The sequence below is a fragment of the Leptonychotes weddellii genome, chromosome 5 (assembly GCF_054177405.1).
Source record: "Leptonychotes weddellii isolate Sample4059 chromosome 5, ASM5417740v2, whole genome shotgun sequence".
In the NCBI taxonomy this organism is placed as follows: domain Eukaryota; kingdom Metazoa; phylum Chordata; class Mammalia; order Carnivora; family Phocidae; genus Leptonychotes; species Leptonychotes weddellii.
The window spans coordinates 65,793,453-65,812,334 of NC_138373.1; the positions used below are offsets into that span (position 1 = coordinate 65,793,453).

Below are 18,882 nucleotides of genomic sequence, written 5' to 3' on the forward strand. Positions count from 1 at the left end.
GCACACCTGTAAGAATGGCCAAAAGATAGAACAGTGACAACATCAAATGCTAGCAAGGACGTGGAGTGACAGGAACTCTCATGCATTATTAGTGGGAATGCAAAATGGTATACCCACTTTGAAAAAGAGTTTGGCATTCTCTTACAAAACTAAACATACTCTTAGCATATGATCCAGCAATCATGTTCCTTGGTATTTACCCAAAGGAATTGAAAACTTATGACTACACAAAAACCTGTACATGGTTGTTTATAGAAGCTTTATTCACAGTTGGCAAAACTTGGAAGCCACCAAGATCTCCTTCAGTAGATGAGTGGATAAATAAAGTGTAGTATATTCAGACAATGCAATATTACTCAGTGCTAAAAAGAAATGAGCTATCAAGTCATGAAAAGATATGAAGGATTCTTAAATGCATATTACTAAGTGAAAGAAGCCTATCTGAAAAGGTTATATGCTATATGATTCCAACTATACAACATTCTGGAAAAGGCAAAACTATAGAGACAGTAACAACAATAAAAAACTCCTGGTTGCCAGGGGTTGGGGGATGAATAAGCAGAGCACAGAGGATTTTTAGAACAATGAAAATATATGATACCATAATGATTGATGCATATCATTATACATTTGTCCAAACCCATAAATGTATAATACCAAGAATGAACTGTAAGATAAATTATGTGGGCAATAATGATGTATCAATGTAGTTATAACAAATGTTCTACTCTGGTTGGGGATATTGATAATGGGCAGGCTATGCATGTGTAGGAACAGGGAGTATATGGGAAATCTCTGTACCTTTCCCTCAATTTTACTATGAACCTAAAACTGCTCTAAAAAAGTAAAGTCTTGGGCGCCTGGGTGGCTCAGTTGGTTAAGCGACTGCCTTCGGCTCAGGTCATGGTCCCGGGGTCCTGGGATCGAGTCCCGCGTCGGGCTCCCTGCTCTGCGGGAAGCCTGCTTCTCCCTCTCCCACTCCCCCTGCTTGTGTTCCCTCTCTCGCTGTGTCTCTCTCTGTCAAATAAATAAATAAAATCTTTAAAAAAAAAAAATAAATAAAAAAATAAAAATAAAAAATAAAAAAGTAAAGTCTTAGGGCACCTGGCTGGCTAAGACCGTTAGCCAGTTGGTGGAGCAATGAACTCTTGATCTTGGGGTTGTGACTTCGAATCCTGCATTGGGTATAGAGATGACTTTATTAATTTTTTAAAATTTATTTGAGAGAGAGAGCATGAGAGAGAGCAAGCACAAGAAGGGGGGAAGGGCAGAGGGAGGGGGAGAAGCAGGCCCCCTGCTGAGCAAAGAGCCCAAGGCGGGGCTTAATCCCAGGACCCAGGATCATGACCTAAACTGAAGGCAAATGCCTTAACTGACTGAGCCACCCAGGTGCCCCTAGAGACGACTTAAAAAAAATAAAATCTTTAAAAAAAAATGAAGTCCTAATTAAAAGCAAAACTTCATGCCTTTAATCCAGTATTTCACTTCTAAGACTTAATTACAGATGAAATATTCACAAACATGGGCAAGATTTATGTAGAAAAATTTTTATTACAGTTATATGAAATCAATAAAAATGGAAAACAACTCAAATATTCAATAAGAAATTATGATACATTCATATGCTGAAATACTGTGTAGCATTTAAAGTAATGTTTTTAAAGAACTGTAATGGAGGGTAAAATTTTCACAAGGTTATTTTCTTTCTTTTTTTTTTTAAAGATTTTATTTATTTATTTGAGAGAGAGAATGAGATAGAGAGAGAGAGAGCATGAGAGGGGGGAGGGTCAGAAAGAGAAGCAGACTCCCTGCCGAGCAGGGAGCCCGACATGGGACTCGATCCCCGGACTCCAGGATCATGACCTGAGCCGAAGGCAGTCGCCCAACCAACTGAGCCACCCAGGCGCCCTCACAAGGTTATTTTCAATGAAAAGCAGGATACAATTATACATATATGATCTTTGTCTTAGTTCATTCAGGCTGCAACAACAGAATAACATAGACGGGTGCCTTATTAACAACAGAAATCCATTTCTCACAGTTTCTCACAGGTGGAGAAGTCCAAGATCACCAAGGATCATCAGATTCCACATCTGGTGAAGATTCATAGACAGTAAACAGTCTTCTCCCTGAATCCTTACATAGCAGAAGGGCCAGAGAGCTCTCTGAAGTCTCTTTTACAAGGGCACTATTCCCATTCATGAGGGCACAGCCTCCATGACCTAATCACTTCCCAAAGGCCCCCCTTCCAAATACCATCATTTGGAGATTAGATTTCAACATATGAATTTGGCAGTGACACAAACATTCAGTCTATGGAAGTCTTGGTTTAATGACAAGAAGGGAATAGACTGGAAGAGGGCGCCGGGGGGCTCAGTCTGTTAAGCGTCTGCCTTTGGCTCAGGTCATGATCCTGGAGTCCCAGGATCAAGTCCCACGTTGGGCTTCCTGCTCAGCGGGGAGTCTGCTTCTCCCTCTGACCCTCTCCCATCTCATTCTCTCTTTCTCAAATAAATAAATAAATAAATAAATAAAATCTTTATTAAAAAAGGACTGGAAGAAAATAGGAATATTAATCATCATTTTCTTTGGGTGATAGGATTATGGGTGATTTTTATTTCTTTATGTTTCTATATTTTTCAAGTTTTCTTTCTTTTTGTAAGATTTATTTATTTATTTTAGAGAGAGAGAGAGAGCATGAGCAGGAGGGGCAGAGGGAGAGGGAGAGAGAATCTCAAGCAGACTCAGTGCTGGCTTGGAGCCCAATGCAGGGCTCAATCTCAGAACCCTGAGATCACAACCTGAGCCAAAACCAAAAGTCGGATACTCAACCGACTGTACTACCCAAGCACCCCTCAAATTTTCTAAAATAAACATCTTATTTCTTTTTAAAAACAATGGAAATAGATAAAAGCAGTAAATGAGAAGTAGGAGAAATTATCAGTGATTCTGGACCTCCCAGAAAGTTTTTCCTAATATCCACTTGGGCCAAACCCAGATGGCCTCATGCCTTCCACTATCATGTTACACAGAACTGGGTGGCAATTCCAGTTTTACCACTTGTCTAGGTGAATAGCCTTATACAAGCAAGTAACTTATTTTGTGTGCTCTTACATTCTTAATTTATAAAAGTGATGTAAAATCTCACAGATTGACAGGAGGATTAAGTGAAATAATCCATGAAAAGCCCAGGAACATTGTCTGAACTCACTAAAAATGTATTCCCTCCCTTACTCTGGAAGTAGAGCAAAACACCTGCAGATCTGTAGGTGGAAGAGACATTGATGCAGAGTTGTGTGGTGAAGAAGGGACTCAGGATGTCAAGTGGGTACCACCTCTGCACTACAACCCTTATCCTCATATTAATGGCTGTGGAAAGGAGGCGAACACTAATTAATGATGTAGACAATGACATGATTAAGGGATACCCCTAGGAACAAACAAGAGCCCCTTCTCCAAGTCATCAGGCAAGGGTCAGCCCTCTTCTGAGAGTGCTGCCTGGAGTCAATCAGCTTTTGACTACATAGTTGAGATGGTTATCATACTGAAGCCAATGATCCTTGAAGACAAAATAATCTCCAATGCTTCTTTCTGCTCTGATTATAATGCTATAATTGTAATAAGCAAATGCTGATAGGAATTTATTCAAATCTATCCTGTCTTCCATCTTTTAGTGCTTGGCAGGTTTCTTTCAAGTTCCATGGGCCATGACAATCCAGGGGACGTTGTTTGGAAGTGTGAAATAAGATTATTTAAACTCCAGCAGCAGGAGCCCTTCTCAGAGTAAGGAGAAGGGTGTAGGTCCTGAGCCCTTAACAGGGCTCTTGCAACTGCACCCTTCCCCTAGGGAGTCATGCACTAATCTCCATTTAGCAGGATTCCCTAGGGCTAGGGGCCTTAAAACACCGCTGGAATTCCCAAGCCTTAAAATGCTAGTGTGTGTGTGTTGAGATAAGGATGGGCAGCGGGGGATGGGGGAAGAATCCCGAAGGAGAAAGGAGGGTTTGGTTTTGGTTTTGGTTTGAAGCTAAAAAACAGACATTCTGGATAGTACCATTCAGGAACTCCACTTCTCTTAGCTCTCTTGTGGTCAACAGATCCCAGGAGAGTCTATGACGTCATCACTCATCTGTTACCTTTTCTCTACTGCCTTCCCCAGCCACTGTCAAGTCGCCTGCTCCTGGTCACCATAGCAACCGTGACGAGCCAGCATCCAGCTCTGCTGCACTGACTTCTCCAACCCCAGCTGAGATGCAGCAGTGAGGACAAGAAGCGAGAGGCAGACACCCAGGATCTCATTCCTTCCTTGTTGCCTCGACTGTGAATCCCTGGACCCCGGGAGAGAATTGCAGAGAAGGGACAAGGGGGAGAAACGGATGTACCGTGGAGCCTCCCCATGCTAGCCTTCGGTGGGGGTCCAGCGGGAAGGGGGAGTGTGCAGCACTAAAGATGTGTGCAGCCAGAGCAGCCGCACCTGCATGCTGAGGACCATGGAGAGCCAGCACTTATTCTGTATTGAGGAGATGCCCTTTGAAGCCCTAATCGGTGAGTACCATCAAGTCTTCCTTTGGGGGGAAAATCTCCCAAATGACAAGGTTATATGTCTTGATTACTGCCTTAAAAAAAAAAAAAATCACATCTTTAAATTGCTTGTGTTTGGGAAGTATTTTCCCTTCGGACATCTTTGGATTTCTTGGAATTATTATTTCTGCTCTCTTTAAATGCACTACTCCCTTAACCAGTGGGAGTTACACTCCAGTCTGTGTCTCCATTACCACACAACACCCCACTGGTGCGGATACCAAGCATCACAAATAAACACTCCAAAGCCTATCAGAGAAGCATTAGGGCTCAGTTTCCCAGCACCTTCATCTCATTTGCTTTGCGTTCCTATCCTACAATCAAAGAAATAAGGTCCCCAGGCAAACCAGTGGCATGCCAGATGTCAGAGGAATGCCAGGAAGTCCTTGTCGAAGCCGCGTCCTTTCTGGTGAGCTCAAGGAAATGAATCCATTACCTCAGCCAGAAGAATCAATTGTTACTCGAGGAGAGAAATCCACTTCATTCCAGTAGAGGGCGCTAGCGCTTGCCTGCACAGCCCAAAGGCGAAATAGGCGCACACACACGCATGTACTGGGAAGCTGCGGGGGATGCAGCACACTCCTTCTCTTGGAGATTTTTAACAAAAGGATGGTCAAGTTCATTCCTTCCTGGAAGCAAAGGGAAGCGCCAGATGGCTTCTAGGGGACTGCATCTTGTTTTAGAATCGAATGATTACGATTCCATGGCAAAATACTTTCTACTAAGTCCTTTCCTTGCCAGACAATCCTTCTCATTCCTCTCCAACACCCCCCCACCTCCAAAAAAAGCTTTCTTATTGGTCTTGCACTGTGATCAACTACTTAGAATTTTCATTGTTATTAAGATTCCTTTCAAGGGAAAGGTGAAATCTTGTTAAAAGATAAACAGAAGGCTGAACTGTTGGGTCTCTGCAGTACTATTCAGTGGTTCTCAGCCCTGGCTGCATGTTGGAACACCTGGGGAACTTTTAAAAAATACTGATGCCTGGGTCCCATCCCCAGAGACTCTGACTTAATTGGTCTGGGACACAGCCTAAGCAGTGTGTTTTTTAAAGGCTCCCAGGTGATCCTAATGAACTAAGTTTGCAATCCACCATTCCAGTCGATATTAGGATGACATTTTTCCAGTTGAGCTTGATAATTAAACTAAGCCTCTCAAATAAGCTACTGCTGTAAGGCAAGGTAAATAACTGTTGTGAATGCCTAGAAGCTACTAGCTAAGACAGATGGCAGGGATCCAGCTGCTCAGAGGCTCAGGATGAAGGTGATGTTTCAGAGGAGGGAGGGAGCAAGCATCTCTCTCAAAATAGGTTCTCTCACTAAATGAGATTTTTTTTTTTTTAGATTTTATTTATTCATCGACAGAGAGAGAGGGAACACAAGCAGGGCGAGTGGGAGAGGGAGAAGCAGGCTTCCTGCTGAGCAGGGAGCCCAACGTGGGGCTCGATCCCAGGACTCTGGGATCATGACCTGAGCTGAAGGCAGATGCCTAACGACTGAGCCACCCAGGCGCCCCTAAATGAGATGTTCTGATTTATATTCCAGGGCAAGGGGGAAAAGAGACATGTGCCTTTACAAGTCTGTAGGGTGAAAGCCAGGGCTCCCTGTAGATTTATAAACGTCTGTTGGTACTAACCAGGGTCACATGTGTAAATCTTCCATCCACTGCAAGGAGAATGGACGTAGAAAAAGAGGAGGGGTTAAGAATGCAGTGGTCACTCTAAAGAAGGGACAAGCAACGATAAGATCACCTAAGAATTATAAAGTGTTATCCTTCTCAGGCTGAAAACCCTTCCAAATGGCTTGAACTCCTCCTAAGCTTGAAGGGAATCCTAAATCTTAGGTTCCCTGAAAATTCAGGCACCAGGGTAAGCTGGTCCCTACAAGCACTCTTGCAGACTGGAGGGCACACCTTGTGGGAGGTTCTTCCAGTGCTCAAACTGTAATGTTATCTTGTGAATATTCATTCATGAGTGCTGTGAAGCAGGTGGGAGGCAGAAACTATACAGCAATACCTAAGGTCCTCAAGACGATGAGGTAAGGCCTCAAAACTCTGGGCATGAGAAGTTCGAATTTTTAAATACATTATTCAGTATCATCTACCAGCCTGGAGTAAGAAATTCACCCGTCCCAGCTGTCTTTTGCTCGGGCTTTAATTTTGGTTAGAGAAATGGGTACGCCCTCCTTGAGGAACAGGTATGAAAGCATTGTATCTTCTGAAACCCTCAGCAAGCCTCAGTCATTCACCAAATAAAAAGGCAAGAGAATTCGGGTTCTGTTTAAAGATCATACAGGCTACCCGATGTGGATCAAAAGCCTTATGTGCCAGGGCCACTGAGGGAGTAACCGGGAGGTATTTCCTGACCACAGAACGACCACAACTTCCCCACACTGCTACATGGGATTATTCGTATTCCTGCATTCTCAGGCTCTGACCTAGACAAGTCCTTCCCTGGTGCCTCTCTCCCAGCAATCCAAGACAGTTGTAACAACCTCCACCCTGCCCTTTAGTCATTGTTTTCCTAGTCTGTGCATAGCCGCACACACAACACTATTTTGTCTCCTTCTGGAGCCCACCAGGCCCCCTGAGACAGTGCCTTCACTTACCCGCCATGGGCCTCCCCTAGGCTTTCCCCAGCATTCACTTGGAAAATCGGGCCATAGGCATGCTTCACCTTGCCTGCTCTTAGCGCTCTCAGCTGAACTGGAGCTGCTTTCTTCTAATTCCACGTGAAGGATGGCTCCCAGCGGCTTCTGCTACCTCAAACCCAAAGGCCCTCTCCCGACAGGCCACCTCAGAGCTGATCCACCTCACAGGGCAGGCCAGGCCAACCCTGTGAAGGCTCCCAGTCCACTAGATGGTTACACTGTTCAAGAGCAAAACCATGTCTCATCTCTCTCTGCCCCTCCCCGCCATGACCACCAATATCTAGTCTCTGAAAAGAGGCAGTTTACTTCACAGGCCCTGGAAGAAAATGTCCAATTGACCCGACTTACTTCATTTATATCCGTTCATCTTCAGGTGTCATCCAAGCTCAGAGTGGGAATACTTAACAGGATTGTGATGCATTAATAAAATCCTATTTTATATTTTTTCAGGCTCATCCATGGGTCATGAAATCAGTTTGGTGGGTCATGACCAGCATTTTAAGAAGAAAACTAAATAGAATAGAAAATATCAGAGTGGGTCCTCTGCAGTGAGCGGAGGCTTTGTTCCTTAAAACTTGTGTTTCAGTTTTATCTCTATATATTTGTGTGCACTGAGTCATGATGCAAAATACATTTCTTACCGTGGGTCACAATCAAGAAAGTTTTAAAGTCTTTTCCTTATTGCAAACACTGGCAAAAACTAAAGTCGAATCAAAATTAAATATTAAAAAGTTGAATTCTAGGAAAGCTAACAAAAAATAGAATTCACTACATTTTATACCTGTGGATTACTTTGAATCAATAAAGAATCCATGGGGGGACTGTTAATTCAAATTCAAATTTAAAATTTCTGACACATGAAAAATGAATAGAGTGGGGGAAATATTTGCATTATATAATACAGATTAAAAGTTCATGTCCTTTGGGCGCCTGGGGGGCTCAGTCATTAAGCGTCTGCCTTCGGCTCAGGTCATGATCCCAGCGTCCTGGGATCGAGCCCCGCATGGGCTCCCTGCTCTGCGGGAAGCCTGCTTCTCCCTCTCCCACTCTCCCTGCTTGTTGTGTTCCCTCTCTTGCTGTCTCTCTCTCTGCTGAAAAATAAATAAAATCTTTAAAAAAAAAGTTCATGTCCTTTAAACAAAGAATTCATTTCAGAAAAGGAGAGAGATGGGGTGTTGAAAAGGGAGAAGTAGAGTTAAGCATTGACTTGGGCTATTTGAAGGCTTATTTCTAGAAGGCCTTTTTATCCCAGGTGTTTCAATACAAGAAAGTGAGTGAGAGTCACAACTTCTGTTCTTCCTACACTGAACTGCTCTTTTGAGATTGAACAAAACCTTTTTTTTTAAAGATTTTATTTATTCATTCATGAGAGACAGAGAGACAGAGAGAGAGAGAGGCAGAGGGAGAAGCAGGCTCCCAAGGAGCAGGGAGCCCGATGCGGTACTCGATCCCAGGACCCTGAGATCATGACCTGAGCCGAAGGCAGACGCTTAACCATCTGAGCCACCCAGGCGCCCCAGAACAAAACCTTTAATAAAGTATTTTGAATACTACAAAACAAACCCTTCGGAGTTAAAAAAAAACACATTAGAATTCCATGCATAGCTATATACTGTATGATTCCATTTACATGACATTCTGGAAAAGACAAAAAAAATAAGGTTAGCAATTGCCAGGAAATGGAGATGTGGGGGAGAAGTTAACTACAAAGGGGAACAAGGAGAGTTTGGGGATAATAGAGCTGTTTTATAATGGCATATATTTGTTAAAAGCCAGAACTATACACTAAAAAGAATAAATTTTTAATATGTAAATTATATCTCCATAAACCTGACTGGGGGGAAAAAAACTCCATGGGTAAATTCAGGGTCCATAAAAAGAAATTCACTCACCTGAGGAAGTAAATGAGCAAACAAACACATAGGTATGTATTTATTTTGACAGCTATCAGAAGTGCAAATTATAACACTGTTTTAACAGTGTTTAAATTTTTTTAACATTTTAACTTTTTTTTTTTTAACATTTTAACTGTTTAAAACAGTGATACTGTTTTACTTTTTGCTAATGATTAACAAATTTTAAAAACTGGGGCACCTGGATGGCTCAGTCAGTTAAAGGTCTGCCTTCAGCTCAGGTCATGATCCTGGAGTCCCTGGATTAAGCGCCACGCTGGGCTCCCAGCTCAGCTGGGAGTCTGCTTCTCCCTCTCCCTCTGCTCCTCCTCCCCACTCATGTCCCCTCTCTCTCTCGCTCGCTCGCTCACTCACTCTCAAATAAATAAATAAATAATCTTAAAAAAAAATAACATAATGCTGTTGAGGGGACAATAAAATTGCATTGCTTATTGTGGGCTGCAATGTAAATTGGTAAAATTTGGAGGGAATGCAAGATGATAGTATATAGGAAAAGTCCTAAAAGTACTGTATCCTGGAATTTTTCTCAATACAGTTTTTTAATAAAGATTTAAAAATTTCCAAATGCATGAAAGATATCCTCTAGTATGTTACCTATAATAGAAAAAAGTAGAAATAGCTGAAATGCCCAACATTGGAGGAATAGTGAAAAAATTTGTGGTACATCACACAATGGAATATTTTACATTCATAACAAAAGCTTAAATCCAGAGACAAGTAGAAACATGGAAAATATTTATGATTAAATGGACAACAAAATATAAAATAGCAAGCATACCATGTTTGTAACTTTAAATAATCTGTGTGTACCTGGAAGACAAAAATCCTCACATGCAGTTGTTGTGCTAAAGTGATGTATTATAGATGATTTTTAAGTTTTAAAAATTCATTTGCTCTTATATATTGCCATGTCAATAATAAAGAACTCTCAATACCTTCAAGATTGAAAGAAATGAATGTGGGGAAGAAAAGAAATCCCAGAGATTATCATATTACAATGTAGAATGTTGTTTTCTTGGCCCTAGAAACCAGAGAAATCATGAGAGTCATGATTATATTGAATAAGTTCAAGCTGTATGGATTTTTGTTCATTCTTGTTATTAGCTAATGTCAGTTTTGGTAAATTCCTTCCTTATAGCAAGCAGTTTGTAAATATCTGTTAACTAACTGGCTAATTAGGTCTTTTAGTTGTTTTTCACAATCTCAATCCTAGAAAAACCTGAATATATCTCTGAAGAAGCATCAGAAATCTTAGTACAAATAACACTTTCTCCTTATCTGTATATCGTAAGAGGACTTTAATTTTTCTAGCATAGGGAACACATCTTTGGGACTCCCCCCCCATTAAAATAATTATAAGATCACTTTAAGGAGTGTTTGGCTGGTTCAGTTGGTAGAGCATGCAAGTCTTGATCTTGGGGTTGTGAGTTCGAGCCCCACGTTGGGTGTAGAGATTACTTAAAAAAATTAAAAAGAATTATAAGCTGATTTTAAGTAGGTTACAGCTCTGAAGAGAAAGACAAGGTGTGGCACGGACAGAGTTCTGGAGAAATTTTCTTAGAAATTTGCCTAATGTAGATGTTTAAATGATGAAGCTGTTTTATTTGAGGTGGGAAGGAGAGTGGGGGCAAAAAGAAAACCAACAACTTAGAAAACCTGCTCTTCCGGGGCGCCTGGGTGGTTCAGTCGGTTAAGCGTCTGCCTTTGCCTCGGGTTGTGATCCCGGGGTCCTGGGATGGAGTCCCACATCAAGTCCAGCATTGGGCTCCAAGCAGGGAGTCTGCTTCTCCCTCTGCCCCTCCCCCTGCTCAAGCTTTCGCGCTCTCTCTTTCAAATAAATAAATAAAATCTTAAAAAAAAAAAGGGGCGGCTGGGTGGCTCAGATGGTTAAGCATCTGCCTTCGGCTTGGGTCATGATCCCAGGGTCCTGGGATCGAGCCCTGCATTAGGGTCTCTGCTTGGGGGGGGGCCTGCTTCTCCCTCTCCCTCTGCTATTCCCCCTGCTTGTGCTCTCTCGCTCTCTCTGTCAAATAAATAAAATGTTTAAAAAAAGAAAGGAAGAAAGAAAGAAAACAAGCCTGCTCTTTCTCTTCTAGGCTCTAGCATTTTCAGACCAAATGGCTTAGTATATCATTTCTGCATCCCCACCTTAAACTTTGGTTTGCTGTGTAACCTGAAGATAGACATTTAGTGTCTCTGCGCCTCATTTCCATCATCCTTAAGGGGAATGAAAATTTTTGTCTCTTCCTTTTCCAAAGGCAGGTTGGGTGGAAAATTTAGATTGCATGGCAATTTATGTACCCCTTCTGCTCTTTTTCCTAAGGGTGTCTGCATTTTCTGATAAGCCTTCCACAGACAGGACATCAGGACACAGGTGGAGGATAGAGATATGAGGGAAACCTCCATAAACAAAACTCTGTGTGTGTGTGTGTGTGTGTGTGTGTGTGTGTGTGTGTGTGTGTGTGTGTGAAAGGGAAGGAGGGAGGGAAAGAAAGATTGTACTTGAGTCAAGTCAGAAGCAATAATCTTTGGACTAAACAAGGAATCAACTTGTTGAATTAACTCTATAGAGATAATAATTTTCATTTTTAGGGAAAGAACATTAGTATGTGTTAAGCACATACTCCAGGCCACTGCTTTCATGTACATTATTTCCATCAACCCTCAACAACTCTGTGAAATGAGCATTATTTTTCCCATTTTTCTAATTTAGAGGGAATTGTTGCAATTCAGAGACATTAATATAACCAGGGTTTTATGCAGAAAAGTGGGGATTTGAGCTCATTTTGCTCTCATAACAAAACCTACACTCTTATGTCTCCATGTCACACAGACATGGGTTAAGATTCTGAGTATGGGTGGCACTCATTAGCTGTGTGACCTTGGGCAAGTTTTTTAACATCTCTGAAGTTCAATTACCTTATATTAAAATAGGTATAATATTGACACAAAATGAGTTTCTTAAGAAGGTTAGCTCATACCTTTGGGGTTTTTTTATTGTTGCAAACAACAGAGATAGACTTTAGAGCTAACTTTGGGGAACAGTGGGAAAAATTTATTGGAAGAAGATGAATTAGCTAATATAATTGAATGAAAAGTATATTACCAAATCTTGTAAAGGAGGAGGACCAGGGCAGCTAAGGGGATCTAGAGAGTAGAGAGAGAACCAGTTTCCTTCTTCAGGATATTCACAACAGGATGTATCATCTTAGGTTATTTTCAGTTCTTGTGTCTTTCTGTTTAACACTGAAATTCTAGGAAGAGAAGTCAGCCTGGCCTTGGCTGGGCCGGATGCTGTCTGCCTCACAGGTGGAGAACAAGATGCCTTGGCTGACATGCGCACAGGCCTGCATGCAGCTGGGAAAGCCGGTCCCCACAGAGGGTGTAGGTGCTGTTCCCCGGCGAGAGGGCCTGGGTGCTGAGCAGGCACAAGTCGGTGATATCCACCACCGAACTGATACATCGAGCATCCCAAGGCCCGGCACAAACGAACAGCTCTCTGTGAATGCTTGCTGCTGGTGTTCCCACATCACTTTCTGTAAGACAGCAGTTCCAGATCAGCAAATTGCGGTGTAACAGTACATCTCGGAATCCTACCTCAGTGTTCTCTGTATGTGTGCTATGTTATGCTACACGTAGAAGATGCTGTCTGACCAGTACCCTGGGGTGAGCTGGCAAGGCGCTCCTGCGGGAGGAGGCTGCATGGGAGGCTCTGGCCACTGCTGGTCCTACCGGGCAGCCGTGAGAGCTGAGGGTGTCACTGTGTGGCACGCGTTAGTGACACACCAGTAGCCAAGCTCAAGCTTATATAATAGAGCTTTCAGACTACCTGCCATTACCTAGTCTCAGCTCAGCTTGCACCCACTTTCCTCCTCCCAAATTTTTAATGAGGCTTCCCAGTAGGCAGGCAGGAGGTGAAGTCGATAGTGGTGACCCTCAGCCATCTTCTGTCCCCACTCCTTCCTTAGGGCTTTCACTGTCAGGAATTCAAGATTTGCAGAAAATGAAAGTAACTTCTCTTCTAGATAAGGTTAGGGCTATCTGGCCCAAGGGGCCTAAACTGTCTTAGAGATTATATTTTGCTGAAGCCAATGATTTTGCCATGATATACTCTCTGAGGCATGCTGCAGCTCTATTTGCATGCTGCAAATAGGCTGGGTTTCCAAGCAGGACGAAACATTGGCAGTACTGAAGACGGGTGATCATGGAATTGGCCAGAGGACTCAAAGACCATGTAAAGTCAAAAACATGTGGATGCTCTTCTCATTCCTTTTCTCTTTTTTTTGGTGGTGGTGGGGCTGTTGTTTTTAAATTGTTTTTATTTTTTGATTACAAAAGTATGTTCCATAGTCCATTCTTTCCCAAAATGAAAAAGCACAAATAAGCAAAAAGAAGAGAAGCTCATACCCTACCCATCCCTCTCTTCACCTAGATGTTAACATGTTAATATTTATCCTTTCAAATTTCCTTTCTTTTTAACCCTCCAATCTACCGCACCCCCCCCTTCCCGGCCCCATAGGCAGTGAGGTGCTTCTGAAAAGCTCTGGCAAAGGCTGGGGGCGGGGGCAGTGTCTCTGCTTCTTCTCATCATGTAGGCGCTGGCAAAAGGGGGAAAGGAGCCTCACCTCTTGGAATGCCTTTTTCTATTCCTCTCTTTTGAGAGACCACTCAAATAACCCTGCCTCCCTAAGACTTTCCCTGATCTCTTAGATGGAAACCTTCGCAGTATCACAAGATAGCACTTTCCACCAAGACCCTTTTCTATCTCTCACTTTTCCTGCTCTTTTGTCAGCAACTTGAGGTCAGACCCTATGTCTACTTGATCTCAGAATGCTCTCAGCACCAACAAGTACTTTGCCCATAACAGGCACCCATGATGACTGAATGAAAAAGAATCAGAGGCTTCAATCATACAGAACTTCAATGATCTCAAGTGGGAGCAAAGAGGACTTGGGATCCTGTATATGCCTTCAGCAGGCACTGGACAAAGGAAGGTTTGACATCTTTTCCTTCTCTGTAAAAGGCTGATCCAGTTTGGATGTGTTCTCTTAAATCTAAAAATACCAGTTTGTATACCAGCAGTTTCAAGTTTGTTGGTTCCATTCTGAGACTTTCTCAGGGCATCTTCTATCATTATTTCACTTCCTAAATGAGCAGTATCATATGGTATCTCCCCTTTTCTCACTTCCTTTTTCTCTGTTCTTTTCTCTTTCACAAATTGAAAAGAGCTGTGTAAAATAAGTCATATTCAAATATAACCCAGTTGGACTGAACTTGACCTTTATCTTATGGAATATTGTAACTGATGTTTTTATTTTTAAGGGCAATGTGAGCAGTAGAGGAAGGTAGAATTTTAAAGGCACCTTCTTTTCCTCCTCACTTTTACAAAAGGAACCAATCACAAGGGTGAATTTGTTTTAGTTCTGTAGATATGTAACATTTAGTCCTGTCTGATAGTGGGCACATAAACTAAGGCCTGTGTTCAAAAAAAAGTCTTGCAGGACAGATATATATATATATATATGTCCGTGTGTGTGTATACATATCTGTGTATGTGTGTGTGTATATATATATATATATATATATATATATATATATATATATATATACACATTTAGATTTTTGGTAAATTTTTCTTAGATGTGGCTGCATATGAAGAAATAAGTCCAGAAAAATCCTGTTAGCAATATTTGCTGTGTTTCTAGAGACTTTTGAGAACTTGGTCTGAGTTGGATTAGGGAAGAGTCTTCTCACATTAGGACTCTAGGAAACTCTATTTTGATGATGATTACAATGTGGTAATCATAGATGTTATTTTGCAGCAACTTCGGTGATTAGAGATTTCTTCTATAGATTATGTTGGCTTTAGTTTGCTTATACTTAGAATTTCTGACTGTAGAATGTACATACCAATGAGTTGGGCAAACACTTAATTTTTTGATATTGTATTATGGAAAATTGATGCAAAAATAGATTTGCAATTTTTTCAAGTTGCATTTAAGCTTTTTCTGGCATGGTGAAACTTGCAAATCGAGAATGTTAGACAGATTTAATTAGTTAAAAGATTTCTAACCTTTTTTAACCTCACTATGAAATGTTAGCCTAGGGATAAACCCCAGAACCAAGGATATCTTTCAGCATCCCAATCCACAATTTCCTTACCTTTTCTCCAGAACACTGGGTTGTCTCAAACCAGTCTTTGGTATAGAAGAGGAGAAGATCAAGGACATCAAGCTTTTCATATCCTCATGTCTTCATAGGTCCATATGACAATGCATGTAGCCCAGGAATCAAAATTGTACCAAACCATCCTCTTCTTCCCTCTTGACTCTCTTATCCTATAGATAGAGAAGAGAGGATTCTGAGCCTGTCCAAGGCATCCTAGGAGACTTTAGCCTACACATAGCTTGGGATTTCCCTGGAGGTACCTTAAAGGTGAACACCTCCAGGAGTCATGATGAACTGAACTAGTAGTAGTAATGGGTGTGATATTTGGAATGCTTGGACTGAGTTCCTTTTTGGACCACAGATTCCATCCACAGCCAATGTTTCAGCCAGCATTTTTTGCTTTGCCAGTGACAGAAAGCTGACAAAATCTGATTTAAGTTAAAAAGTGGGGAGTATTTATTGTTTCATATAACTGGCTTCCCATGAAACTTGATTCAGGGCTCACAGACATGACCAGATCCAGCTTTGCCTCTCTCCATTTCTCAACTCCACTCCTTCAGGTTTGCTCCTCTCAGAGGCAAAGTCTACCTCATGGCCGCAGAGGGCTGCCAGCAGCTTCCAGAGCTACCTGCATCCCACTTCAAGTCCAGAGAAGCGTTGTGATCAATTCCAGGCAAACTACACTGAGAATGGGACAGGGGTAAATTCTTCCATGGGAAATAAGGCTGTTGATGACCGGAGAAAAGGACTTCATGTAGAGGCAACCACAAAACAAAGGCAAAGCCAAGGGACAAGAAGGCTAAGCAGGAGCTGAGAGTCATGCTGAGTGGCTCAGCGAGCCACTCAAGACTGGAGGATGGGCTGCCGGCTTGGCCCATCTTGGATTTGTCCCCATCACAGAACTGGGTATTGTTGAAGAAACGGAAATGGATTTTAATAGTAGCGAGTACTAATTGGTGACTGATACCCTTTTAAAGCTGAAAAAATTTTTGTGCATGGACTTGTTACCCATTTCAAAGTTATAACGTATAGATTTATGTGTTGTTTTGAGCCTTCTGTTCCACTACCTTTTTAATTGGTTCAGGTAAAATGACCCTGAGTTTGGGCACTGATCATTTGAGCAGATTCTACTCTGATTTTTCTATCATTTTTTCAGGGATTTGGGAGAAGAGTAGTTAAATGGAGGAAAAGGGAAACACTCATTTTGCTATTTGATTTCAGGGCACTTGGAAGGAAAAATACCTATTTACCACTTTGATAGATAAAAAATACTCTCTAATAATTAAAACAACGAGATGTTTTTCATCTGCCAAATTGACAAGGATTACAAAAGAAGAGTAATGCCCAGGATTGGTGAGGGTTCAGAGAAATAGCCCTTTCATACCCTGCTGGTGGGAAAGTAACTGGTGTAAACTTCCTGAAAGACAACTTGACAATATATATGAAACATTTAAAAATGTGCATGACCTTGGACCAGGAATTGTATTTCTAGAAATACTAGGAAATAATCATAAGCATATATAAACATTTATATATATGGATAATCCTTGAAGTTACATATAATAATGGAAAATTGGAAATAACCTTAATGACTAAAAAGAAAATCTTGGTTAAGTAACTTAAAGTATAGCCACTTAAAGTGCATCCACTTAAAGTCATGTATTAGAATAAATTTATTGGCATGGGAAAATTTCTAGTCTATTGTTATGAGAAAGTAGACTGCAGAGCAGTTTGATCAAATTGTGTTTAAAAGTTACATACAAAAAAGACATACACACATACACAAAGAAAATACAAGAAAAATACATGAAAATAGTAACAGTGATATGCTGTTAAGGGTAATGAGTAATTTTAATTTTTTATACTTTTCTGTATTAAAAATTTTAAACAATTAACATGTATTACTTTTGAAATCAGAAAAAAAATTTTTTTTTAAAAGATTTATTTATTTTAATTTTTAAAAAATTATTTTTATCAACATATAATGTATTATTTGTTTCAGGGGTACAGATCTGTGATTCATCAGTCTTACACAATTCACAGCACTCACCATAGCACATACCCTCCCCAGTGTCCATCACCCACCCACCCCATCCCTCCCACTCCAGGAACCGTCAGTTTGTTTCCTGAGATTAAGAGTCTCTTATGGTTTGTCTCCCTCTCTGGTTTCATCTTGTTTCATTTTTTCCTCTCTTCCCCTATGATCCTCTGCCTTGTTTCTCAAATTCCACATATCAATGAGATCATATGATAATTGTCCTTTTCTGATTGACTTATTTCGCTTAGCATACCTTCTAGTTCTATCCATTTTGTTGCGAATGGCAAGATTTCATTTTTTGATGGCTGCATAATATTCCATTGTCTATATATACCACATCTTCTTTATCCATTCATCTGCTGATGGACATCTGGGCTCTTTCCATAGTTTGGCTATTGTGGACATTGCTGCTATAAACATTGGGATGCAGGTACAGAATACACCATAATTCTTTTAATGGCCAAATTATGGATTGATATTATTCCCCCATTGTTTGGTACATGTCCAGTTATTTCTGGATACCTTCCATTTTCCCACCTTCCTCCCTAATACATATGCCCATCTCCCCCACCCTACCCTCTCCCAGAAGTCAGCCCAGTGCTCTTCCTCCTACTCTAGAGGACAGGCTTTCCAACATGAGCTTGCACTTAGACTGGGGATGGAATCCTGTCACACACTTTTTTTTTTTTTTAAGCTTTTATTTATTTATTTGACAGAGAGAGAGGGAACACAAGCAGAGGGAGTGGGAGAGGGAGAAGCAGGCTTCCCGCTGAGCAGGGAGCCTGATGCGGGGCTCAATCCCAGGACCCTGGGATCATGACCTGAGACAAAGGCAGACGCTTAACAACTGAGCCACCCAGTCACCCCTGTCACACACTTTTTGAGGAGTTCAGTTTGATCCATCCCTCACCAAGTGGATCTGATGTTTATCACCCTCTCCACTCAGTGAGTACAGGCTTTGTGTGTGATCCATCAGGATAACCCCACACGACCTGACAGTCCTTTGCTCATAGTAGGTGCCCACTATGATGTTAGAGTGCATAAATGAAACACTTAGATAAACAGAGGCATTTTCGAGCTCTCTGGGGATAAGAAAAGACAGGAGAGCAGTGGGAGTGAAAATTAACTGGACTGACTAGTTCTGGGCCAGGCAAAGAGTGAGTCAGAAGTATTGGCTTCAGAATTACCATGCTTAGGCTTCTTAATCGGCATTAAAAGTTTGCTGGCTCCCACATGATTTTGCCAGCCTGTCCACCCCTATGAGGATTTCTGCAGTTTAAAAAGAATGAGATCATTAGCCCAGCTTATATTTTCAGGGCTGTGTTACAAGTGTCAGCGGAGCAGGATACTTGACCGAATAGCAGCTAGGAAATTTCCCTGAATCCGTGACCAGCGCATGGAAATCCCTTCCTCAGGGGCATGGGGCTGATTCTATCTCCAGGTACTTTAGGTGGTGGGTGTGGGGGGGGGGGGGAAGCAATTTTTGTTGCCCTTTGCTATTGAATTTACCAGGTGTGTCAAAGGCATAATCTCA

General features: G+C 41.6%; 1 protein-coding gene across 1 annotated transcript in view; it reads left to right on the top strand.

Moving 5' to 3' along the window:
- The first annotated feature begins 4,100 nt into the window (after positions 1–4,100).
- MICAL3 (microtubule associated monooxygenase, calponin and LIM domain containing 3) overlaps positions 4,101–18,882 on the top strand; it is a 198,256-nt gene continuing 183,474 nt past the window's right edge. Inside the window, exons 1-2 of the mRNA XM_081820923.1 lie at positions 4,101–4,545; positions 14,010–14,136. The gene's annotated coding sequence lies outside the window, so the exon portion shown is untranslated. The remainder of the gene's footprint in view (positions 4,546–14,009; positions 14,137–18,882) is intronic.